The sequence below is a fragment of the Chenopodium album genome, chromosome 9 (genome assembly GCF_948465745.1).
Source record: "Chenopodium album chromosome 9, dcCheAlbu1.1, whole genome shotgun sequence".
NCBI classification, from domain to species: domain Eukaryota; kingdom Viridiplantae; phylum Streptophyta; class Magnoliopsida; order Caryophyllales; family Amaranthaceae; genus Chenopodium; species Chenopodium album.
This window is the reverse complement of record NC_137842.1, coordinates 9,480,386-9,495,686: the sequence shown is the minus strand read 5'-3', so window position 1 is coordinate 9,495,686 and position 15,301 is coordinate 9,480,386. Positions and strand designations below refer to the sequence as shown.

At 40.7% G+C, this 15,301-nt stretch overlaps 1 non-coding gene across 1 annotated transcript; it reads right to left on the bottom strand.

Annotated features, from left to right (window-relative positions):
• Positions 1–11,346: 11,346 nt before the first annotated feature.
• LOC145561081 (small nucleolar RNA R71) lies at positions 11,347–11,452 on the bottom strand. Its single transcript, XR_014093666.1, has one exon. It is a non-coding gene; the product is annotated as a small nucleolar RNA R71 (small nucleolar RNA).
• Positions 11,453–15,301: the final 3,849 nt, after the last annotated feature.

Below are 15,301 nucleotides of genomic sequence, written 5' to 3'. Positions count from 1 at the left end.
TCACGGTCCACTCACCGATCGTTTTGGAATTGTTGGGTCCGATCGCCATTCGGGCCCGAGCTGAGGCTCAGTCGGGACAGCTGAGCTCCCGATGCATTCGTCGCGGCACACAAGTTGCGGCTTTCGAGGATGATGCTACCACTCGCGAACAGCGGGTGCGCATCTTTGTACTTATTCTGTTGTCAAGGACATTTTCCCCTGATAGGGGTAGTAGAGTACTTCTTTACTACCTGTCCGCTGTTTGCGACCTTCACCTGGTCGGGACATATGACCGGGCCAGTCTGGCCTACGCGGACTTTTTGCTGGGCTTGCGACGTTCTTGTCGTCACAGGGCCTTGTCTGGAGAGGTCGCACTTTCCAGCTTCTGGAGGGTCGCAGAGGTACATCTCTTTCCTCCTTTAAGATTTAGCTCTAGACTTAGCGTAAACTTTTGCTGATTTTTGCCATTTATGTAGATCTGGTTCTACAAGTATTTCCCCTCACTCGCGCCTGCGAGAACTTCACCCCGTGTGCTTCCTGTTGCTGCTAGTTGGGAAGGTCGCTGAGGTCCACCCGAGGCACTTCGTCTTCGAGAGATGATCCTCTCGGTAGGTTTTCGCGAACACTGCTCTTTAATCATCATCTTTTGGTTAGCTTTTATCTTACATAGTTGTTTTATAGGAGCCTGGTCCGGTCTATCGACCTTGGGCCAACTTTGCTGTACCTGTGCTAGCTGCACAGTACACTGCTGAGCGTCGGTATTTTCTGGGGACATATGACGCAGTGGTCTACCTAGGAGAGAGGGTAGCTATTCAGCATTCCTCAGAGGTTTTCATTGTTCCTGCTCCTCCACCTCGGCACATGTTTCATGATGCATTACAGCGGGACCGAGCGAGTGGATCGTCTCGGGGTACTCCTTGGAGGTCTTACATTCTCCTCGAGCAGAGCTACGAGGATGATCTGCTGCCGTTGCTAGCGCCGGCTCCTATTCTTTCTGAGGAGGCAGCGGTATGCTTTTTACTTTGTTTCATTTGCTTTCCACTAGGTAGCCCCCAAGTGACTTTTAACCTTTTGTTTTCACCCCTATCAGGCCGGTCCAAGGGAGTTTATTCCCCCGAGGATGTCCATACGCTACCACGGCATGTACAGGCCGATTGAGGAGCTGATTCCGCCAGCTCCGGAGGAGGAGCAGTTCGTGGAGCGCTCCATTCCCCGTCACCATATTCGGGTGAGCATATTTACATATTTTTGCTTTTGTATTTGACCACATATTGTTACTAACTTTGTCGTTTTGACAGTTTTCTCGCGAGGTGGTGACAGCTATGGCGAGGTGCATAGACGCCTTTCGCAGCCAGCTCGTGAGGTTGCGGAACCGTGCTACCTGTCGTAGCAACGATGCCGAGGAGGTATTACTCTTTGCTTTAGCATTATTTCTTTGTTTTATCTTTACTTGCTTTCTGATTTGATTCATTCTTGCAAGAACAGCCTATTCCTTCTCCACGCACACGGTCTAGACCCGAGCCTAGGAGGGAGATTACTAGGTCCGACTCGAGGCTTCATCGTACTACTTCGAGAGGTCGGGGTGGTCGTTCTGAGGCCGCCCCTACAGAGGATTCAGCCTCATGTCCTGAGAAGGTTCCAGTTGGGCCGACCAGCCGAGGAGGGATGGCAGGGGCTCCTTTCATGGGTGGTGGGACGTACGAGGCTGGCTCGTCATCGCAGCAACCCTTGCAGCCTCAGCCGCCGTCTATCGGATATCAGGGTGAGCCGGGTTGAGCTGGCCCTGAGTTGCGGTTTCCGACGGTTGGCGGATCGGGAGATGGTGAGGGACATACTCTACAGAGTACGACTTTCTTCGATACTTTCAAAATTCCTTATCATTTACGGCCTCCCGCACCATAGTTGTACCTGTGTTTATTATTTATTTTGACTTTGTAGGACTTTGTCTAATTTGTATTATATAACTCATGTATTAGACACTTCTATATATGCAATTTATTTTTATTAAACTCATTTTATATTTTGCATTTTATTTTTTCATTTTATTTTATGTGCATGTGAGTGTGTGAAAAAATTGTGATCTTTGCGCAAAAATTTTCCGTCATTTTTATTATTAATGGAGGGTACCGACTTTCTCCCCCAAAAAAAGAAAAAAAAAATAAAATGAAGTAAAAAATGCTTTGACTAAAAATAAGCCTAAAATTAATTAAGCTTAATTTAATCAAGAGAAAAAAGGATAAAGATGAAACGATATGGGTTTGATAGGCAAAATCAAAGTCGAATTTGAGTTAGGAAAAACACGGTTTACGAAGCGTGTGGCTGTCGCTGGATAAAATAAACTGGCGCCACGCGTTTAATTCTGTCGCCACGCGACAGACTCTGTCGCCACGCGACAGACTTGTCGCTTGGCGACAGAATTGATTTACCGAATCCTTTCAGAAATCGAATTCTGGTGAGAAAAAACTTATAAATAGCCCTTAGATCTGACGTTTTCTGCATAATTCGAACAGATTAATAATTTAAAAAAATTAACCATTAATCATGTCTTTAATTAAGAAAAACTTTTGTGATTTCACACGTGAGTGGTGTCGTTCTTTAACCACTAAAGAGAGAAAAGAGCTTCGCATGGGGGGTATTTATGGCATAAAGGGGGTAGATCTTGACATAAATTTTATTCATACCGCCTTAGAATGTTGGGATGCTAATTCTCACTGTTTTAAATTATTCTATGATGAAATTTGCCCTTTACCGGAAGAATTTGGAGCCATTCTAGGCTTCCCTTCCTTAAATCTTGCGGTAATGCCTAGGATAAGTGAGTGCTATTATAAAGATTATGTGCGTTTCTTTGATCTTAGGGGTAAAGATCTAAAAAACATAGTGCATGGTAATACTATTTATTTAAAAGAATTTGCACGTTTTTATTTTAATAGACCACGCTCCGAGTCTTTTCATGTTTATAGAAGAAGAGCCTTCCTCTTTTGCATGCTTAGCCAATATCTCCTTACTAGTGGTAAAAATAATGAGGGCCAAGCAATAATTATATGTGTCTTAGAACAAATTGAATCAGGGAGAAACCCAATGCCATTAATTGTTGGAGAGACTATGCCGGGTCTTGATGAATTGAAAAAGAATCCAAAAGCACCCCTTCGAGGTTCTCCAATTTTATTACAGGTAGAAAAATAATATTTTTTATTACAAAAATTAAAAAAAATATTTTTGTATTGTAATACTAATCAAATTCATTTTTACAGATATGGCTTATGGAGATATTAGGATTAATTAGTCCTCCTGATGATATTGACAAATACACTCCCAACTGTTTTGTTCGGCGAAAGAAACGCTTTTCTTTAAAGATGGGTCGCCGTGAGTGGGGCAAGGTGTTTGCTGCTGGTGACTTTTCCATAAACTGGGTCGTCCCTTGGTGGAAGATTGAGAAGATGATTGGTTGTAACAACCAACCCTTTTGTCGTCTCCCTAGTTTATCGAAATTAACCTTTTCTTATCCCTGTAGAGTGAAGAGACAATATGGCATTACACAAACCATCCCTACGGGAGATCTTCGCCGTCCTTATGAATTCCCTGTTTCACAAGAATTTGAGCGCTTTGATAAGTATTGGTGTGCTAGGCCTTTATGGGAAGTGATTACCCATAAGGTTCCACCCTCTTTGTCCAATAGTGTGAAGCAATGGCTTGATGGAAGATCTCAAAAGGACCAAGTCAAAGGTGAGAAGTCCAATGTGAAGACTCGTCTGGGAGACAAGAAAGCTCCTGTTAAGGAACGCCTAGGTGGAAGAAACGAGTTTCAGACTCCTCTTATGCCTAAAAAGAAGAGTTTTAACAAAGAAAAAGGGAAAACAAAAGTTGACTCTACAGAAAAGAAAGTTTGGGTGGAGAAGAAGCATGGGGTTTTAGCGGAGGGAGAGACTACCTACACCAAAGTAGAATGTAGATCTTCTAATGGGTGCCTCCTAGCAAAGGTGATAGATGAGGAAGAAGAAGATGCGAACAAAAATTGGAAAAGAATTAAGAAAGAAAAGAAAGATTAGAGCATTGCTTTTCTTTTGATTTATTAGACGATTTAAATTTGTTTTAAGTTAATTTCTTTAAGCTTTATTTCATCAATAATGTAATTCTTTATTAATTAATGCAATTTCAGCTTTTTATTTAAATTAACTTTACATTTAAAGCAATGAAAACAATTAAAGATATTTATTTTCGGGAGATTTCTTCGAGTACGGAAGTCGAAAAAATTTCCAGAATGCACCAAATTTGCCCAAATGCTCGCAAAAAACTAGCGCTGCTGGTTTCTGTTATGTCGCCGGAGTATTCCTTTTGTCGCCTAGCGACAACACTGTCGTCTGGCGACAGAGTCTTTTTTCTGGCGTCAGACTTGTTTCTTTGCAGTCATAATTATTTCGATTCTGGGATGCGAGAATTTGAAAAATTAAAGTGGCCGCACCCTTTAAAGGGTTGTCTACGTATCCTTTATTAGGGAATCAGGCCAAACGTAGCTCTCTTGAGTGTTTTACTCAAGTAATTATGGGTATTACTTCTTAAGTTGGTCAAGATTTGTCATATTTGAAAATTCGTTGCCATCCATGTCAGTTAATTTGGCCGCGCCTCCTGACAGGATTGTCTTGACAATGTATGGTCCGGACCAATTAGGCCTGAACTTGCCTCTTGGGTCCAAAACATTTTTCCTTAGTGCTTTTAATACCAAGTCCCCAACCTTGATATTTCTAGTCTTAACCTTTTTGTTGAAGTGTCTAGCTATATGAGTTTGATAGCATTGGGTATGATGTAGAACTTCTAGTCGCTTTTCATCGAGTAGAATTAGCTCTTCATACCGTGCTCTAGTCCATTCCACTTCATTGAGTTTGCTTTCTAATGCGATGCGTAGAGAAGGTATTTCTAACTCCACAGGTTGTACGGCATCCATTCCATACACCAAGGTGAATGGTGTATTCCCTGTTGATGTTCGGATTGACGAGCGATAACCCCACCATGCAAAGTGGAGTTTGTCAGGCCAATCTTTGTAATTCTCTGTCATTTTCTCGATGATAGTCTTTAGGTTCTTGTTAGCGGCCTCAACTGCTCCATTTGCTTGAGGCCTATAAGGGGAAGAATGGTGATGTTGAATACCATACTTTTGTAGCAATTCTTTACATTCGGCTTGAAAGTGAGTTCCATTGTCACTTATCATTTCATGTGGGACTCCATATTGAAAAATTATGTTTCTTTTGATAAAGAGTGCTACATGTTTTGCAGTGAGTTTGGCATATGATTGTGCTTCAACCCACTTTGTGAAGTAATCTATTGCGACTAAAATGTATTCATGACCTCCTGTCCCAGGAGGTGTAATTTTTCCAATTATGTCAATTCCCCATGTTGAGAAGGGCCATGGTGAAGTGTATGTGTAGAGGAGAGATGGAGGAACATGTTGCAAATTTGCGTAGATTTGGCATTTGGGACATCTCTTTACATATTGATGACAGTCCCTATTCATGGTAGTCCAATAGTATCCTTCTCTCATTATCTTTTGGACTAGCATTTTGCCATTAACATGTGTTCCACATATTCCTTCATGGACGACTCTCATAGCTCTTTGAGCATCCTTTTTACCTACACTTAATAAAGCTTGACCTTTAAGTACCCTTTTGTGTAACTCAAACCAAACGGTTAGTTTAGTCACATATAAGCTATGCACAAGCAAATAATGCACAAGTAGTCAAGTAGTCACAATATGATGCAATGAGTTTGCAACCTAACCATGGCTCTAGTTCTCTAAAGTTCAAGGATATGGGTTAAGTAAAAAAGGGTCCATAGTTATGAGTCCGGATGCATCGCGCGGAAGCCTAACCTTGAAGGGTTGGCGCGTATGGATGGGACCCCGTAAGTTAAAAAACTTGCTTCCACGGTTTGGTGGATTCACTAACTGGCATGTACCCGACGTTGCCAGGAGCGTTCGATTAGGTAGATGGAGTGTGAACCCCTAGAGGGTTATGGCCATATTTAGAACACATATGGGTTTCAGAAAAGTGAGAAAAACTCAATCAGGAAGTAGAATCGAGCCAACAATACTAGAAATGGTCAAAACAAGAAGGCAGAGTTCTGGCTCATTATTGGAAGAACTTGGTGCCAGACTACAGGAACTGTCGCCGCAAAAGAACCTCTTTCGCCAAGCGACAGATTTGTCGCCAGGCGACAGAAGCTCTTTACAGGCCACGGTCTCTGTTTTCTAGACGCTAGTTCCTACATGCCTTGGCAGGTATCTGTGTTCATAGAATTTTCCAGATTTCGCAGTATTATTTCGATTCTAGTTGTGAAAGATATTTCTCAAATTTCCTACGTGTAAAATCCTATGTTTTGGACTCATTTCAGATGGTCTATCCAATGAGGACCTTTTTTATGCATATGAAAATAATGTTAATCAAAATTACGCACATGAAATACTTAGAATTTTTCGAGTCTCATCCGCTCATTCTAAATCATTGCCAAAATAAATTTTAGGAATTAAAATAGAAATCCTCCCCAGTGGAGTCGCCAAAAAACTCTAGGGAATATTTCAAGCACTATGATCCCAAGCTTGAACCCCACTGTGATCATACACTTAAGTACGGTGGCGTTCCAAAGGGAAGAAAGCTAGAGCAAAAGAGTCGCCAACAAGTTTTAGGAACTTGTAAACCCAAAACGATCCAGGAGATCGTCAACTCCATAAGGTCTTGAACCAAATAGGGTTCGGGGATGAGGGTACGAATCCAATCTACAAAAGAGAGGACCCGCCCTATAGAATAGGCCTCTACTTTGTTCTGCTCGTATTCATGTGCGCTTTCTGACTAACATGCAAACATTATTTAAATCCTAAACCTGTTTATCTATGTTGGTTGAATATTAATGCACAAATAATACTATTATTGGCGATCACTTGAATTAAAATCATATTAGCCTAAACAAAATTATTAATTATCTTATTAAGCGTGATTTCAAATACAAATTCCCTTTAACAAGCATAAAAGGTGTGATCAAGCAATAACAATAAATATAAGTAATATCACGCAACATAAAATAAGAATAATAATAATTATTATGTTAAGGCATAATAAAGCTTGAATATAATAGCAAGATCTTAGGCATGATACTAACAAGATTAATAACAAATCCTAGCATGTCACTAAACATTAAAGATCAAAGCTTTAAACCTAACATGGTATTAACATGATATTAGAAAGAACAAGAGGCACCCTAAATATGATACTAGAAAGCAATAAATAACATCCTAACATGATACTAGGAATTAATAAATAATAAACATGCTTTCTACATTGTGAATAAAATAGGGAGTAAGCTAGTCTACTTACTTTGAAGCCTCGTACCTCTTTCTAATAACAAAATACACAAGTTAGTAAACTTCAATGAAATATTAAAGATTAAAGAATTAAATTAGAATCAAATTAAATAAAGTTTAGACTAGATTTGGACCAAACTCTCAGAAAATATTAAACCTTGCACGTCTAGGACGAAGGCAACTTCGAACTTGGCTAGGTGATTCTAAATCTTGTGTATGCGGAATTGTGTTTAAAAGGGTGGTTTAGAAAGAGAGAGAGAAAGAATTGATGAGAGTTGATTGTAGATGAAAGTTGATGAATAAAAACGGAGGTCGAGGACCCTATTTATAAGAAAACAGTCCGGAAAATCATAGAATTTGATAAGGAATAAAACTTCACGCTGTCGCCAACAAACCGACCTTGTCACAAGAAATTCATCTTGTCGCCAGGCGACAGGGTCTGTCGCCAGGCGACAGACTTGTCGTTTGGCGACAAAGACAGTTTTTACGGATTTTGTTTTTATCATATCTTTTGATCCAGAAATCCAAATAAGTCATATAATATGTCGTTGGAAAGCTCTTGAAGTATACTTTTTAACCCAATTAGAATAAGATTAAAATATTTTTTAGATAAAAATATATGTCCGAAATAGTGGAAGGGTATCAGTTTTGGATAGAGTTTTGTATTTCTTTCATATCTTTTTCGTTATAGCTCGGAATCAATATTATAATATATCATTGGAAAGATAATTTCAAGATCTATCCAACCATATAAAATTTGGATTATTAATATGAGGCAAAAAAAATTTTTTGACTGTCTTTTAACATCTCTAAATTCAAATAGAATTAGGACTTTAAAAACGGAAAGTTTTATTCAAATTCAAACTCTATGATCTTATCTTTTCAAAAAAGAATAATTAAGATATTTTAGAATCTTATATAATATTCTAATCAATCCTAATTAGTTTAGGAATAGGATTAAACTTTTGGACCCTCCTCATGATCATTGGGTCGTAGGTAAAATCCGGTTTGGGCCCAGTTTAGTATTTTGGCCATAACTTCCTCGTTATTCATCGGAATTGGGCTTATATTATATCGTTGGAAAGGTCTTTTCAAACCCATCCAACTACACTATTATTAGACCCTTATCATGGACCAAACTAAACTGGATTGAACATTTTTATAAAATAGAGTGGGTTTTCGAAAACAGAAAGAAGAGATTTTTTAATAAAACTAAACCGTAACACTTGACCTTTCACACCTTCACTTCATTCGATTATGGTTCGACGCAAAAGGTATTCATCACTGGGTTTGGTTTTGGGGAGACACAAATGGGTGTCTACAGAAGCCCCCACTTTAACAGAGTTTGGAGAAACGCATGTTTTGAAAACAAAAGTCAAAGTAGCGATAGGGACGGAGAATGGTTCAGAACGTTCTGCGATCCCAAATCATTCTTGTAACGCCGATACCTATAAAACAATGTTAGTTAAACAGATAAAAGAGTTAAGAAACGCGTATCTTGCACCGTCGAGCACACGTCTCTGGAAGTAACCGTTTTGATTGCATTTTGTTTTGACGACCTTCTACAAACTAGAGAACGCCATCTTGCTGTTGTTGATGTTCACTCGTCTCTAAACAATGGAGCCTTTTTTTAGGATTGTTCACTCTTCTCTAAACAATGGAGCTTTCTTGAGGAATGTTCACTCGTCTCTGAACAATGGAGCTTGATGATGAGATGTCCACGCGTCTCTGAACAAAAGAGCTTTGATAGGATCCACGCGTCTCTGAACAAAAGAGCTTTGTGATGAGTGGCATTTATGCCACTCTTTTATCCTTTTTCTCTAAGGATTTTCCCCTCGTTTGCACTTGTTTGGCCCTCTTTCTAAGCATTTTTACTTAGCTTTGCTTTCTCTTTTCTTTCTCCTTTATCCTCCCATTTCTTAGTCTTCCCGCTTTTTTCTTATTGTGCTTTTCATGCTTATGCTTTGTAGGAACCATCGAGATTTTCAAGAGGAGGAAGCTAAGCTCAAAGGAAGCTAGAGGAAGCATGATTCAGAAGAGGTTCGGCCGAACCTCCTGATGGTGTGGCCGAACCAAGGTGTGGCCGAACCTGCTCAGTGGTTCGGCCGAACTTCGAGGCAGGGGCAAGATGAAAATTGGCATTTTTGCAGGAGTGGCCGAACCACAGGAGTTCGACCAGACCAGGATCAGGGAGGTTCGACCAAACCTACCCATGCTTCGGCCAAACCTACCCTGTAGTCCGGCCGAACCTTCCCATTTGTTCGGCCGGACCTCTCCTTTTGTCAGCTGACTCTGTACGGACTATATAAGTCCCTTTTTTAGAACTTTTTAGGGGAGATTAACTTAGTTTTAATTTTCTACATTTTTTAGCTTAATCTTGAGAGAGAAACTTCATTAGTAGTGAGAGAAAGTGTGGATTTCCATTGATGAACTTGGATATTGAAGAAGGAGCTTGATTGAATCTTTGTAAATCTTCATCTTCAATTAATGAGCAATCTCTTACTCTCTTTATTTACTTTTGTATCTAGTTTTGTTTGCTTATTTTGATTTTCCTTCTTTGCTTATTGATCATGTTGATGCTTATTGATTTGATGATTGATATTGTCTTCAATATGATTTGTGAGTAGTCACCTAGCCAAGGGTGTGGGGATGGTGTAGTTGTTAATTGATTCATGCTTATGATGTTGGGGTTATGTTAATGAAGATTAAAGTCTTTGTATGCTTGATATTCTTTGGTCTTTCTTGCAAGTGCACATTGTTAGTTGATCAAAGATGAATCTTTACTAACAAGTAACGGAAGTTGACTTAGTTGAGATTCATTACTATCGATAATTCTTTGTTTGCACCTTCTAATATATGGTTCTAATGCGGAAACATAGAGGCTATGTTAGGAGAAATCGATTAACCCCGGAAGGCGGTTAGATCGAGCTTTATTTCGATATTCTTGCATGCTTAGTTTACCATTGCTTTGCTTCTGTGTTATTGCATGATCAAGTGACGTCTACATCTACCCACTTCCCTTGGTGTTTAGTTATATTGATCTTTAATCATTCTTAATCCTTAGTTTAATCTCTTAGTTATTCATACTTCTTGTCCCGAGATAGCTTAAAGTTTTAAGTAGTGAATGCGGTGTTTATGCATGTCTCCTTGTGGTTCGACCCCTCTATTTACCCTATACACGTATTAGGTTGGTAGAGCGTTATAAATTAATTTGACTTAGGTGTAGTCGCTCAACGACACGATTATTGCCTTGTCAAATTGGCGCCGTTGCCGGGGAGACGGTTTCCATTGCTATTTCATTGCTTGTTTGAGACTATCTCACCTTTATTTGTTAGTGTTTGTTACTTTTGTTACTTGTCAGTGCTTACGTTCTTCTTAGCTTCGTTGTATGAACAGAGGATGAACCCGCTCAAGATCCTTAATTCCCATCGATCCAGAGCTAGAGAGGTCTTTGTCCCTACTTCGAAGAGAAGCAAGAGCAAGGAGTAGAAATTCCCGCACTCCAACGAGAGGAGTAAGAGAATTAGAAGATACTCCACCCTCTTCGCCTTTAAGTGAAGAATTAGATAGCCCTAAATCATCTTCGAATTCAGAAATCAACCCTTTCTCAACCTATAAGTTTGAAAGTAAAGAAGGTTCTAAAATGGGAGAGAATACGCCTTTGAGTCGTCTTGGGGCCCCCGAAGCTTTTAGAGCGCAAAGTGGGATCCTAACTCCTACTAGTCAAGCCAACAATTTCGAGATCAAGCCTAATTTGATTGCCTTGATTGAGAGGAAACAATTCTCGGGTGGAAAGTTTGAGAGTCCTCATGAGCACCTAAAAGAGTTTGAGAAATATTGTGACACAATAAAGGCCAATGGAGTGACTCAAGAATATATTCGCCTCAAAATGTTTCCATTTTCGCTAATTAGGAGAGGTCTAGAATGGCTAGAGAAGGAGGTGCCCCCTAATTCTCTCACGACATGGGACCAAGTGACTACGGCTTTCTTGAGGAGGTTTTATAACCATAGGAAGACCGCCGAGGCTCGGTCTTTGATTCAAGGTTTTTGCCAAAAGAGTGGTGAGTCTCTAAGTGCGGCATGGGAACGATACAAAGAGCTTCAACGTCAATGCCCACACCATGGGATACCTAAGTATCAACTCATTCACACTTTCTATGGAGGTCTCACACCTCAAGGAAGAACAAGCCTAGACGCCGCGGCCGGTGGTCCAATTATGAACAAAGGAGAGCATGAAGTGGAGTGTATTATAGAGGAAGCCGCAAAGCACTATGATGATTGGTACGAAGGAGAAAGGGATGCTACTTCTAGCAAGGGCGTTTATGCATTGGAGCAAGCCAACGCAATCAACAACCTTTCTACCCAAATCTCCAAAATGACCAAGCAAATGGATGAATTGATGAAATAAAGGTCCAACCCTCATGGTAATACCTCCCCTTCAACCAAGGGAGGCAATGGTATGGATACTTCCTCCCCCTCTTCTTACAATACAATGCCCCAAGGATGCATGTTTTGTTCTAATTGTGAAACCTATGATCATGATACCTCTCATTGTGTCTATGCTTGTGAAGTTCAACCCCCTTCCCATGAACATGATAGTAATATGGAAAATGTCAATGCTATGAATTTTTCTCCTAGAATGGGAAATGTAGGAAACTTGAGGCCAAACTCCAATCAAATGGGGAATTGGAATCAAGGTGGAAACCGTGGTTGGAACCAAAATGGTGGTGGTTATGATAACCAATACCATGGTGGGGGAGGCCCTTCCAATTTCAATGGAAGAGGCTACTCTAACCAAAGAGGATATGGTAATCAAAACCAACAACCTAATTCCCGATACCATGACCATCAAAATCAAAATTTTGGTGACCAAGGTAACATGGGAAATAATCAACAAGGCAATGTTCCTAACCAAGGCACGGGAGGCAATAGGGGCCAATTTGTTCCTAACTATGCCCAAACTAATAGGCCTCCGGGTTTCCATCAACCTCAACTTCCTCCACCTCAACAACCTCTTCAACTTGAAGCCCCTCCAATAGATCCCGTGATGGCTAAATTAGATGCTCTTTTAAAAATGCGTGAGGAGGATCAAAAGAAACATGAAGAGGCTCAAAAACGAACCAATGCTCATATGAAAATGCTTGAGACTCAAATTGCTCAACTTGCATCTAATTCATCCCCTTCTTCTTCTTCTCCTTCTTCTTCTCACATCCCAAGTCAAGGAGTCAACCCAAAACCTTTGTATGTCGTGACAACAAGGAGTGGGAAGGTAGTAGGGAGTGACTTTTTAATTGAGGAAGAACCCCAAGAAGAGGTGGAGTTAGAGAATGAGGGTGAAAAACCCAATGAGCCATTGAGTGTTGAAAAGTAAAAACATGTTGAGGTGCTCAAGGAAAAAGAAGCCACCCCCTTGCCCCTAAATCGCCAACCTAGAGAGGAGAAGCTACCCTTTCCACAACGATTTGTGAGAGCTAAACTTGATGCCCAATTTGGGAAGTTTTTGGAAGTCATTAAGAATTTGCATATCTCCGTCCCTTTTGTTGATGCTATGAAGCAAATGCCCCACTATTCCAAATTTTTGAAAGATCTTTTGAGTGGGAGAAGGGAGTGTGAGACGGTGAGTTTAACCGCCAATTGTAGTGCAATTCTTTCCAACAAACTACCTACCAAATTGAAAGATCCGGGTAACTTTTCCATCCCTTGCTCTATCAATGGCATTGAATTTGATAAAGCCTTGTGTGACTTAGGAGCAAGTGTGAGTCTCATGCCCTATTCCGTCTACCAAAAGCTTAGTGTAGGAACCCTCTCTCCCACTAACATTACTCTCCAACTAGCGGACCGTTCCGTTAAGTTCCCCATGGGCAAAGTTGAGGACATTCCCCTTAGGGTAGGAAAGTTCACATTCCCCGTGGATTTCTATGTGCTAGAGATGGATGAGGATGAGAGGATTCCTATAATTTTGGGTAGGCCACTTCTAGCCACTTCTAGAGCTATCATCGATGTGAAGGAGGGGAAGATATCCTTGAAAATTGACAATGATTCTATTGAGTTTGATTTGAACAATGTCATGCAACAACCCTCCTCAAGTGGTGAATGTTTTAGGGTAGATATTCTTGATACGGTTCTTGATGAATTTTCTTGCTCCCACTTGCATGCCACTAATGATCCCCTTGAAAGTGTTTTGTTGAATGAATCAAAGATAGGTACTCACAAAGAAGACATACAATTCTATGAGGATTTGCTTAAGGAAAGCAAGGAGTGCAAGGGCGCGAGCATGGAAGAAGAGGCTCCTTACATTCATGACCTCTTTCAAGTTGAAGAAAGAGAAGAGAGCCCCAATGGTAAGGGAGCACCAAAGGTAGACTTGAAACCTCTACCTTTGGGCTTGAGGTATGCATTTCTTGGTCCCAATGAGTCTTTCCCCATGATTGTAAATTCTAACCTAACGGAGGAGCAAACCTCCCTCTTGATCAATGTTTTGAGAAATCACAAAAAAGCTTTGGGTTATACCATTGATGATATCAAGGGTATAAGTCCATCTTTATGTATGCACAAAATCGATCTAGAGGGAGATGCCAAACCCGTCAGGCAAAGGCAAAGAAAGCTTAACCCTTCCATGCAAGAGGTTGTGCGGAAGGAAGTGGCTAAGCTTCTTGATGCGAGAATTATTTACCCAATTGCTCATAGTGATTGGGTATCTCCCGTGCAAGTTGTGCCTAAGAAAGGGGGCATGACGGTAGTAAAAAATGATCATGATCAACAAGTACCCACTAGACTTGTTACCGGTTGGCGCATGTGTATTGACTATCGCCAACTTAACACAAGTACATGCAAAGATCATTTTCCACTACCGTTCATTGATCAAATGTTGGAAAGGCTTACAAAGCATTCCTTCTATTGTTTCCTTGATGGTTACTCGGGATTTTTCCAAATCCCAATTGACCCTAAGGATCAAGAGAAGACAACTTTCACATGCCCCTACGGTACTTATGCGTATCGTAGGATGCCTTTCGGGCTTTGTAATGCCCCCGTAACATTCCAACGTTGCATGATGTCCATTTTTAGTGATATGATTGAGGATGAGATATAAGTCTTCATGGATGACTTCTCCGTTGGAGGAGCCACCTATGAAGATTGTCTATCTAATTTATCTCGTTGCTTAGAAAGGTGTGAGAGGGCTAACCTCGTGTTGAATTGGGAAAAGTGCCACTTTATGGTCGAAAGTGGGATTGTTCTTGGGCACAAAATTTCCCATGCCGGCATTGAGGTTGATAGAGCCAAGGTTGAGGTCATCGAAAAACTTCCTCCCCCCCACCAACGTGAGGGAAGTGAGGTCTTTTCTTGGCCATGCCGGGTTCTATCGGCGCTTTATTAAAGATTTTTCAATGATCGCTAAGCCTCTCACATCCCTATTGCAACAAGATAAGGAGTTTGTGTTTGATGATGCTTGTCAAAAGTTATTTTGTAGGTTGAAAGAAGCCCTTTGCACCGCTCCTATTGTCCAAGGTCCGGATTGGTCTCTTTCATTTGAGCTCATGTGCGATGCAAGCGACGAGGCCATTGGATCGGTTCTTGGACAACAAAAGAATGGGAAACTTCATGTCATACATTATTTGTCTAAAACTCTCAATGATGCCCAACGAAACTACACAACTACCGAGAAGGAGTTCCTAACGGTTATCCATTCATTCGAGAAGTTTAGAACCTACCTCATTGGTTCTAAGACAATTGTGTATACCGACCACTCGGCTCTCAAATATTTGATAGGGAAGAAGGAAGCTAAACCAAGGTTGTTGAGATGGGTTTTAGTCCTCCAAGACTTCGATTATGAGATGAGAGACAAGAAGGGAGCCGAGAATGTGGTGGCGGATCACCTCTCAAGGTTAGGCGGTGCAAGGTTTGAAGATGATGGCTTGCCAATAGAGGACGCTCTAAGAGATTATGTGCTTTATGTCCTTGAAGTGAAATCGGAGCCTT